The following is a 10,655-nucleotide window of genomic DNA, read 5'->3' on the forward strand; positions in this document are numbered from 1 at the left end:
GTAAGTTATACAGCAATATGTTCGGTAATGGGTGGAGGTGGCTTATTTGGTGTTTCATAAATGCAAGTTGTTGTTGGATCTTGAAGTCTGGCCACATAAGAAAAAGTCCCATAAAACCGCCTACATCTGGACAGGATTAAGTTGCTGCAGCTGTTTGCCTTTAACAGCTGTTGGGATTTGGCAAAATTCCAGGAAGAACGATTTATCAGCGAACTCTCATAGAATTTATTTATCCTCTGAGTGTCTTAGACATGTTGTTCAGATTAAAATTGTGCACCATTGTCATTGGTCTAAAGTTAGATTGGCTAAGGTTAATAAAGATCTTGACCCAATGTGTGACAGATGTAAACAATTCCTGGCTACACTCTGCCATTTGTTTGGTCATGTCCAAAATTAGTAAATTTCTGGGGTTTGATTTTTGAAAGCTTTTCAAAAAATTTTGGACAATTAATTACACCATCTTGGTCAATAGCAGTATTTGGAGTGCCTTCTCACAATGTTAACCTCAGCAAATTCCAAACGGATCTCATCGCTTTTTGTTCACTTCTTGCCAGAAGGCTCATCTTATGCAAATGGAAAGACACTTCCCCTCCAACATATGGACATTGGATCAAAGATATCATGTACTTTATAAAAATTTGAGAAAACCTGCTATTCAGTCAGGGGGCAGTCTGCAAGATTTAACACTACTTGACAACCTTTTTTTAAGTTTTGTCAAAAATATGGATGCGGAAAAAATTATTTGACTGTGTAAGGTGCTCTATCTTTATATGTACACTAGGCCTTTGTATCTATTTTTGACTGACCTGGCTGGTTCTATTTGTTCTTGTTTATTGAGGTGTGGGGGGGGTTCTTTTTGTAACTGGTATAAAATGGTTGGTTATATTATAACATATGTTCTGCTATTTTTCTTTGTTAATAAAAATACTTTGATTTAAAAAAAACTCTCTTGCACTACAGTGACAAGAAGACCTCCACAGTGAGAACATCATATTTTACATTCACAGTAGGTGAATCAAAAGGGTTCTAATATTTATTACAGTGTTCATAAATACTGCACGTAATTCCATTCTAAAAGCCTGCCATTGCACTCAACACTCCCTCAGCATGTTTAATATGGTGTAAAATGTACAGAACGCTCCAAGGACTGTCACTGGCCAGCAAAAAACTCAGCCTGTTAGAAAAGCAAAAAGTGTATTTCTAATAGGGAGCCATTGCTTCCTTCACCTGGTGAGGGTCCCTCACACAGTTCAAAGTAAATTTATCATCAAGGTATGTATATGTTGCCATACACTACCCTGAGGGTAACTTCTTGCGGGCATTCACAGTAGATCAGAAATACAGTAAAGAATCAATGAAAACCTACATGTCAGGCAGTGTCTATCGAGATGAGTAAACAGTCGACATTTCAGGCCGAGACCCTTCTTCAGGACTGGGAAGGAGGGGGGGAAATGCCGGAATGAAAGAGTGGTGGGTGAAGGGAAAGGAGGGTAGCTAGAAGGTGACAGGTGAAGCCGGGTGGGTGGGAAAGGTAAAGGGCTAGAGAGGAAGGAATCTGATAGGAGAGGAGAGTGGACTATACGAGAAAGGGAAGGGGGAGGTTATAGGTGGGTGAGGAGAATTAAGGGGCTAGAGTGGAGAATAGAAGAAGGTGGGAGGGGGAGGAAAAGTGTTGTTACCTGAAGGAGAAATCGATATTCATGCTGTGAGGTTGGAAGCTGTCCAGACGGAATATAAGGTGTTGCTCCTCCTCTCTGAGGGTGGCCTCATCTTGGAACAAGAGGAGGAAATGGATTGACAAGTTGGAACAGGAGTGGGAATTGGAACTAAAACGTTTGACCACCAGGAAGTTCCGTTTTTGGCTGATGGAATGGAGGTGCTCAACAAAATGGCCCCCCAGTTTATGACAGATTTTACTAATACAGAGAAGGCTGCACTGGATACATTAGACGGCCCCAGCAGATTCGTAGCTGAAGTGTTGCCTCACCTGGAGAGACTGTTTGGGGTCCTGAATGGAGATGAGGGAAGAGGTATTCACAAGAGTGTAGCACCTTGGCCCCTTGCAAGTTTAGAAAAAGAAGACAAACTTTGCAAATTAGAAAAAAAGTGAGAAAATAAATATACAAAGAACATGAGTTGTAAAGTCCTCAGAAGTGAGTCTATAGGTAGTAAATTTAGTTCAGTGTTGACTGAGTGAAGTTATCCACACCAGTTCAGGAGCCTGATGGTTTAAGGTAATAACTGTTTCTGAACCTAACGGTGTAGGACAAAGGCTCCTGTACTTCTTTCCTGAAGGCAGCAGTGAAAAGAGAGCATAGCCTGGATGGTAGTGGTCTTTGATAATGGTGCTGCTTTCTTGTGCCAATGCTCCTCTAAATGTACTCAATGGTGCAAAATATACAGAACACTTCAAGGAGCTATAAAGGCTGTATGGAAAACAGTGCATTTTGGAAAAGTGATAGATGGGGTTGGTTGCTTCCTTCACCTGTTAGGCCTCCCTCACACAGATCAGCAAAGGCCAAGAGTGACAGAGCCAAACAGTCCCTCTGGCCCAATGGCTCCACACTGGGCATCAAATAGCCATTTATGCTGACCTCAGGTAACTCTCCCCGCTTCCCAAGATCTTACCACACACCTCCCAACTCGCAGCGGAAGGTGATGGCATGGTTAAAAGGCGTAAAGCATATTGTCCTTCATTAGCCAGAGGATTGAGCTCAAGGGACACAAAGTAATGTTGCAGCTCTATAAAACCCTGGTTAGGTCACACTTAAACACGCATCAAAGTTGCTGGTGAATGAAGCAGGCCAGGCAGCATCTCTAGGAAGAGGTGCAGTCGACGTTTCAGGACGAAGGGTCTCGGCCTGAAACGTCGACTACACCTCTTCCTAGAGATGCTGCCTGGCCTGCTGCGTTCACCAGCAACTTTGATGTGTGTTTTGCTTGAATTTCCAGCATCTGCAGAATTCCTGTTGTTTAGATCACACTTGGTGTATTGTGTTCAGTTCTGGTTGCCTTATTATACAAAGGATGTGGAAGCTTTGGAGAGGGTGCAGAGGAGATTTACCAGGATGCTGCATGGATTAGAGAGTATAGCTTATGAGGAAAAGTGAGCAAACAAGGGCTTTTCTCTTTGGAGCAAAGGAGGATGGCTTTATAGAGGCGTACAAGGTGTTAAGAGGCATTGATAGAGTGGACAGCCAGAGACTTCTTCCCAGGGTAGAAATGTAATACAAGAAGTTACAGTTTTAAGATGGTCAGAGGTGAGTGTAGGGATGATGTCAGAGGTAAGTTTTTTACATAGAGGAGGAGGTTTAGAGGTGACTTGATAGAGTATATAAGGTTATGAGAGGCATAAACAGAGTGGACAGCAAAAGACTTTTTTCCCAGAGCAGCAATGGCTAATATGAGAGGACATGTATTTAAGATGGTGGGAGGAAAGTAGAGTGGGGAGATGTTAGAGGTATGTTTTTTTTTAATACAGAGTTTAGGATTTGTGAAACGCACTGTCTTGGGTGGTGGTAGAAGCCGATATATTAGGGATACTTAAAACATTCTTGGCACATGGATGAAAGAAAATGGAGGACTATGAGGGAGGGAAGGGTTCGATTAATCTTTAAGTAGGTTAAAAGATCAGCATTACATCGTGGCCGAAGGGCTTCTACTGTGCTGTATGTTCTAATGCATAGAGACCAATTAACTTACCAACCAATATTGACAGAGCTGCCAGAGGAAGCAGGTACGATAAGAGACCTGTGGATATGTTCAAGGATAAGAGGGATTTAGGGGCATCTGGGCCCAAGGTGGGCAAATGGGACTAGCCTGGTGGGCTTTAAGAGTTGAAATAACAGTTGGGCTGAAGGACTTGTTTTCATGTGACATAACGTGACTACAGCAAACCTCAGAGCAAAGCAATTTTACAGAGAATGCAAACAGGAAGCCAAATTAGGGCAGCCATCCTGAAATGTGCACATTCCACAGCCAGTAACTAAACATTTTCAGTGTAACTACAGTATGCACCTCAAACCCATCGGAGGCAGCAGGGCTGGTGGGGGTTGTGGGGGAGGGGCGGTGGGGAAAGGACGTGAAGCAAGGTTTAGGATTTTAGAAGCACTTCCAAACTCCCCATCAACTCTCGCACAACTCTTCTTATTCCTTCAGTAATTCTCTGACAAGATAGCAGCACGCTCAATTGCAACTACTGCTACTAGGTCAACCAAATGTCTTTTGTAAATGTACTTTTTACCATTGCAAGACCCCTGATGGACATTAAGAATTTAATGTACTGCAAGTCTAGTGCATCAGCGAGTTGTTTACCGGTGGAGAAACTGAAGGAGCTGGAATTAGCGCGGCCCGTGACAGGTGAGAGGGTTCTGGTTGAAGTGTGTGCCTCAGACCAGACGAGATCTCTGTGGTGCAAGACTTCATCACACTCAGTATCTCCATGGAACTTCTCATGTTGGAGGGAAGCTTGAGAAAAGGACTTTGATACTGGTGAGGGTAGAGGTCCTCCTCCCTCTGCAGAGTGGAGGGCGAACTCTAATTGTCCTCATACAGTTCGTCAAAAGAATTGATGTCCAGGTGCCAGACACAAGTCAGAATCAGAATCAGGTTTAATATCACTGACGCATTCTGGGAAATTTGTTGTTTTCTGGCAGCAGTACAAAGCAATATATAAAAATTACTATAAGAATACATAGAGCAAAGAGAGAGCAGAATCGTGAGGGAGTGTTTATCAGTTCATTGTCCATTCAGAAATCTGACTGAGAGAGGGGAAGAAGCTGTTGAGTGCATGCCTTCAGGCTCCTTGATGGTAGCAGTGAGAAGAGGGCATGTCTTGGGTGGTGGGCGAGGGGGGGTCCTTCATGATGGATGTTGCTTTTTTTGAGGCATCGTGCTTTGAAGATGTCCTCAATGTTGGGGAGACTCGTGCCCACGATGGAGCTGGCTGAGTTTACAACCCTCTACAGCTTTTCCTGATCCTGCGCTGTGGCCCCTCCGTACCAGACGGCAATGCAACCAGTTCAGATACAGGGTACATCTACAGAAATTTGCTGGAGTCTTTGGTGATATACAAAGTTTCCTCAAACTCCTCATGAAACATAGCCGCTGTCATGCCTTCTTTGTAATTGCATCAAAATGTTGGGCCCAGGGTAGATCTTCAAGGCTGTTGAAGGGTTTGAAGCTGCTCTTCCTTTCCACTACCGACCCTGCAGGGGTGGCAAAGCTGACAGTGGATTCCACCTACAGTCATGTGGGCATTGCAACAAGTCATTGGGCAGGAGGTACAGGAGCCTTAGGTCCCACACCACCAGGTTCAGTTATTACCCTACAACCAAGAGGGTCTTGAACCAGCATAGCTAACTTCACTCACCTCAACACCGAACTGATTCCACACCGTGTGGACTCACTTTAAAGGACTCTACAACTCATATTCTCAGTATTATTTATTTACTTTTTTAAAAATTTTGTAGATTTGCATATTTGTCTTCTTTTACACAATGGGTGTTAGTTTTTGTTAGTATATAGTTTTTCATAAATTCTTCTGTATTTCTTTATCTTTCTATAAAAGTCCACAAGAAAATCAATCTCGGGAATACATTGTGACATGTATAGACTTCAATAACAAATTTACTTTGACTTTGAAGTCATCAATTTGTGCTTTTCCAGAGTCAGAGGAGAAGATCCCAATTTGGGAATGAAATGGTTTCCTACAACGTTTGCTGTGACTGCAGAAAGGAGGAACAGTAAACTTGTGATTGCCAGAAAGACAAATAAAATAACTTGTGTTTCTTGGCTGTACAAATCCTGGAGAAGCCAACAGACTGAAGTGAGCAACGCAAACAAAATGCTGGAGGAACTCAGCAGGTCAGGCAGCATCTATGGAAATGAATGAACAGTCAATATTTTGGGCCAAGACTCATCTTCAGGAGTGGGAAGAAAGGGGGAAGATGCCAGAATAACAATGTGGGGGGGAGGAGGAGAAGGAGGACAAACCTGAAGGTGGTAGGTGAAGCCTGGTGGGTGGGAGAGGTAAAGAGCTGATAGGAGAGCAGAGGAGAGTGGATCATGGGAGAAAGGGTAGAAGGAGGGGCACCGGGGGAACTGATAGGCATGTGAGGAACATAGGTAAAAGGGCAGAGTGAGGAATAGAAGAAGAGGGAAGGAAGGTGGGAAGAAAGAAATACTGGAAGGAGAAATCGATGTTCATGTCATCAGGTTGGAGGCTACCCAGACAGAATATGATGTGTTGCTCCTAATCCCTGGAGTGGCCTCATCATGGCAGAAGAGGAAGCCATGAACACATTGGAATGGGAATGGGGAGAGGAATTAAGATTGTTGGCCACCGGGACATATTGCTTTTGGCAATGGAGCAGAGGTAGGCAGGCAGCAAGGAGAGAGTGAGCAGTGGAGTTACTGAAAGAATCTAACCGTTCCCCCCCCCAACACTTCCTCCCTACCCACTGTAACCCAACAAAGACACCCTATTGACATCAATGGATCTGGGGTTGCGAGGGTAAACAGCTTCAAGTTCCTCGGCATCCACATCACCGAGGACCTCACGTGGTCTGTGCACACCAGCTGTGTGGTGAAAAAGACACAGCAGCACATCTTTCACCTCAGATGGCTGAGGAAGTTTGGTATGGGCCCCCAAATCCGAAGAACTTTCTGCAGGGGCACAATTGAGAGCATCCTGACTGGCTGCATCATTGCCTGGTATGGGAACTGTACCTCCCTCAATCGCAGGACTCTGCAGAGAGTGGTGCGGTCAGCCCAGTGCATCCGTAGTTGTGAACTTCCTATGATTCAGGACATTTACAAAGACAGGTATGAAAAAAGGGCCCGAAGGATCATTGGGGACCCAAGTCACCATACCACAAACTGTTCCAGCTGCTACCATCCGGGAAATGGTACCGCAGCATAAAAGCCAGGACCAGCAGGCTCAGGGGAAGCTTCTTCCACCAGGCCATCAGACTGATTAATTCACGCTGATTTGAGTGTATTTCTATGTTACATTGACTGGTCTATTTATTATAAAATATTATAAATTACTATGATTGCCTCTGGCACAGGGTCTGGCCCTGTGGCTCAGAAGGGTAGGGAAAGGAGGAGGAAGGCAGCAGCAAAAGGGGACTCTATAGTTAGGGGTCAGACAGGCGATTCTGTGGACGCAGGAAGGAAACACGATGGTAGTTTGCCTCCCAGGTGCCAGCGTCCGGGATGTTTCTGATCGCATCCACAATATTCTGAAGTGGGAAGGAGAACAGCCAGAGGTCGTGGTACATATTGGTACCAACGTCATAGGCAGGAAAAGGAAGGAGGTCCTGAAAACAGACTACAGAGAGTTAGGAAGGAAGTTGAGAAGCAGGACCACAAAGGTAGTAATCTCAGAATTACTCCCTGTGCCACGTGACAGTGGGCATAGGAATAGAATGAGGTGGAGGATAAATGCGTGGCTGAGGGATTGGAGCAGGGGGCAGGGATTCAGATTTCTGGATCATTGGGAGCTCTTTTGGGGCAGGTGTGACCAGTACAAAAAGGACGGGTTGCACTTGAATCCTAAGGGGACTAATATCCTGATGGGGAGGTTTGCAAAGGCTATTGGGGAGAATTTAAAGTAGGATTGCTGGGGGGTGGGAACCAAACTGATGAGACGGAGGAAGAGGCGGTTGGCTCACAAATAGAGAGCTTGGAGACAGTGCGAGAGGGAGGATAGGTAGGTGAAAGAGAAGGGACGCACTCAGACTGATGGTTTGAGATGTGTCTATTTTAATGCAAGGAATATTATGAACAATGCAGTTGAGCTTAGAGCGTGGATCAGTATTTGGAGCTATGATGTTGTGGCCATTACAGAGACTTGGATGGCTCAGAGGCAGGAATGGTTACTTCAAGTGCCAGGCTTTAGATATTTCAGAAAGGACAGGGAGGGAGGCAATAGAGGTTGGGATGTAGCACTGTTGATCAGAGATAGTGTCATGACTGCAGAAAAGGAGGACATTATGGAGGGATTGTCTACTGAGTCTCTGTGGGTGGAAGTTAGGAACAGGAAGGGGTCAATAACTCTACTGGGTGTATTTTATAGACCACCCAACAGGAACAGGGACATCAAAAGCGGATAGGGAGACAGATTCTGGAAAGGTGTAATAATAACAGGGTTGTTGTGGTAGGAGATTTTAATTTCCCAAATATCGATTGGCATCTCCTTAGAGCAAGAGGTTTAGATGGGGTAGTGTTTGTTAGGTGTGTTCAGGAAGGATTCTTGACAGAATATGTAGATAAGCCTACAAGAGGAGAGGCTGTACTTGATCTGGTATTGGGAAACGAACCTGGTCAGGTGTCAGGTCTCTCAGTGGGAGAGCATTTTGCAGATAGTGATCACAATTTTATCTCCTTTACCACAGCATTGGAGAGAGATAGGAACAGACAAGTTAGGAAAGCATTTAATTGGAGTAAGGGGAAATATCAGGCAAGAACTTGGGAGCATAAATTGGGAACAGATGTTCTCAGGGAAACGTACAGAAGAAATGTGGCAAATGTTCAGGGGATATTTGCGTGGGGTTCTGCATAGGTATGTTCCAATGAGACAGGGAAAGGATTGTAGGATACAGGAACCGGGGTGTACAAAGGCTGTTGTAAATCTAGTCAAGAAGATATTAAGAGCTTACAAAAGGTTGAAAAAACTAGGTAATGATAGAGATCTAGAAGATTATAAGGCGAGCAGGAAGGAGTTTAAGAATGAAATTAGGAGAGCCAGAAGGGACCATGAGAAGGCCTTGGCAGAAAAGATTAAGGAAAACCCCAAGGCATTCTACAGATATGTTAAGAGCAAGTGGATAAGACATGAGAGAATAGAAACAATCAAGTGTGACAGTGGAAAAGTGTGTATGGAACCAGAGGTGATAGCAGAGGTACTTAATGAATACTTTGCTTCAGTATTCACTACGGAAAAGGATCTTAACGATTGTAGGGATGACTTACAGTGGACTGAAAAGTTTAAGCATGTAGATATTAAGGAAGAGAACGTGCTGGAGCTTTTGGAAAGCATCAAGTTGGATAAGTCACCGGGACCAGGCATGATGTACCCCAGGCTACTGTGGGAAGAGAGGGAGGAGATTGCTGAGCCTCTGGCTATGATCTTTGCATCATCAGTGGGGATAGGAGAGGTTCCAAAGGATTGGAGAGTTGTGGATGTTGTTCCCTTAAGAAAGGGAGTAGAAATAGCCCAGGAAATTATAGACCAGTGAGTCCTACTTCAGTGGTTGGTAAGTTGACGGAGAAGATCCTGAGAGGCAGGATTTATGAACATTTGGAGAGGCATAATATGATTAAGAATAGTCCCCAAGTAATGTTATGTCTTAGTCTGGAAAAAATTAGAAGCAGAGCTTTTGATCCCTGATTTGATTTTGAGAGAATGTAGGGCTCTTTTGCTAAATATTATCATATAATTTGAATCAATTTACATGGTTTCCTTCCAATTTTATGTTATGTAAATGTGATTTGGCGGTTGTTGTTTTCATTTTCTTCTTTTATATATATATAAATGATATATATCATATATATATCAATGACATAAATCATATATATAAATGATTGTAAGATGTATTGCTCCGGGAGTTGGTTCCTAATCGGTTTTTTTCTCTTTTTTTTTGTTTTATAGTTAGTAGGATTTTTAGTTAGCTGGGGTTTTCTTTTTTCCTTCTTTTTCTTTTATAATTTTTTTTCCATTAGCATATATATGTTTTTTCAGCTTTATTATATATATATATATATATATATATATATATATAGTAATTTGTTGAATTTCTCTATTTTATAGCTGTAGAAGATTATATATTAATAAAAAGATTTAAAAATGAAATGATTAAGAATAGTCAGCATGGCTTTGTCAAAGGCAGGTCATGCCTTACGAGCCTGATTGAATTTTTTGAGGATGTGACTAAACACATTGATGAAGATAGAGCAGTGGATGTAGTGTCTATGGATTTCAGCAAGACATTTGATAAGGTATGCCATGCAAGGCTTATTGAGAAAGTAAGGAGGCATGGGATCCAAGGGGACATTGCTTTGTGGATCCAGAACTGGCTTGCCCACAGAAGGCAAAGAGTGGTTGTAGACGGGTCATATTCTGCATGGAGGTCGGTCACCAGTGATGTGCCTCAGGGATCTGTTCTGCGACTCCTACTCTTTCTGATTTTTATAAATGACCTGGATGAGGAAGTGGAGGGATGGGTTAGTAAATTTGCAGATGACACAAAGATTGGAGGTGTTGTGGATAGTGTGGAGGGCTGTCAGAGGTTACAGTGGGACATTTATAGGATGCAAAACAGGGCTGAGATCTGGCAGATGGAGTTTAACCCAGATAAGTGTGAGGTGGTTCATTTTGTTAGGTCAAATATGCTGGCAGAATATAGTATTAATGGTAAGGCTCTTGGCAGTGTGGAGGATCAGAGGGATCTTGGGGTCTGAGTCAATAGGACTCTCAAAGCTGCTATGCAGGTTGACTGTATGGTTAAGAAGGTATACGCATCGTAGAAGGAGATGAGTTATTAACTTCAAACTTTCTGCATCTTCACTCAAAGAGTTGAACTACAGGTGCATGTAACAAGAGCTGTATAACTCATCTCATTCTACCTTAGGCCACAAACTTATCAATCACC

This window comes from Mobula hypostoma, chromosome 18 (genome assembly GCF_963921235.1).
Source record: "Mobula hypostoma chromosome 18, sMobHyp1.1, whole genome shotgun sequence".
Lineage (NCBI taxonomy): Eukaryota > Metazoa > Chordata > Chondrichthyes > Myliobatiformes > Myliobatidae > Mobula > Mobula hypostoma.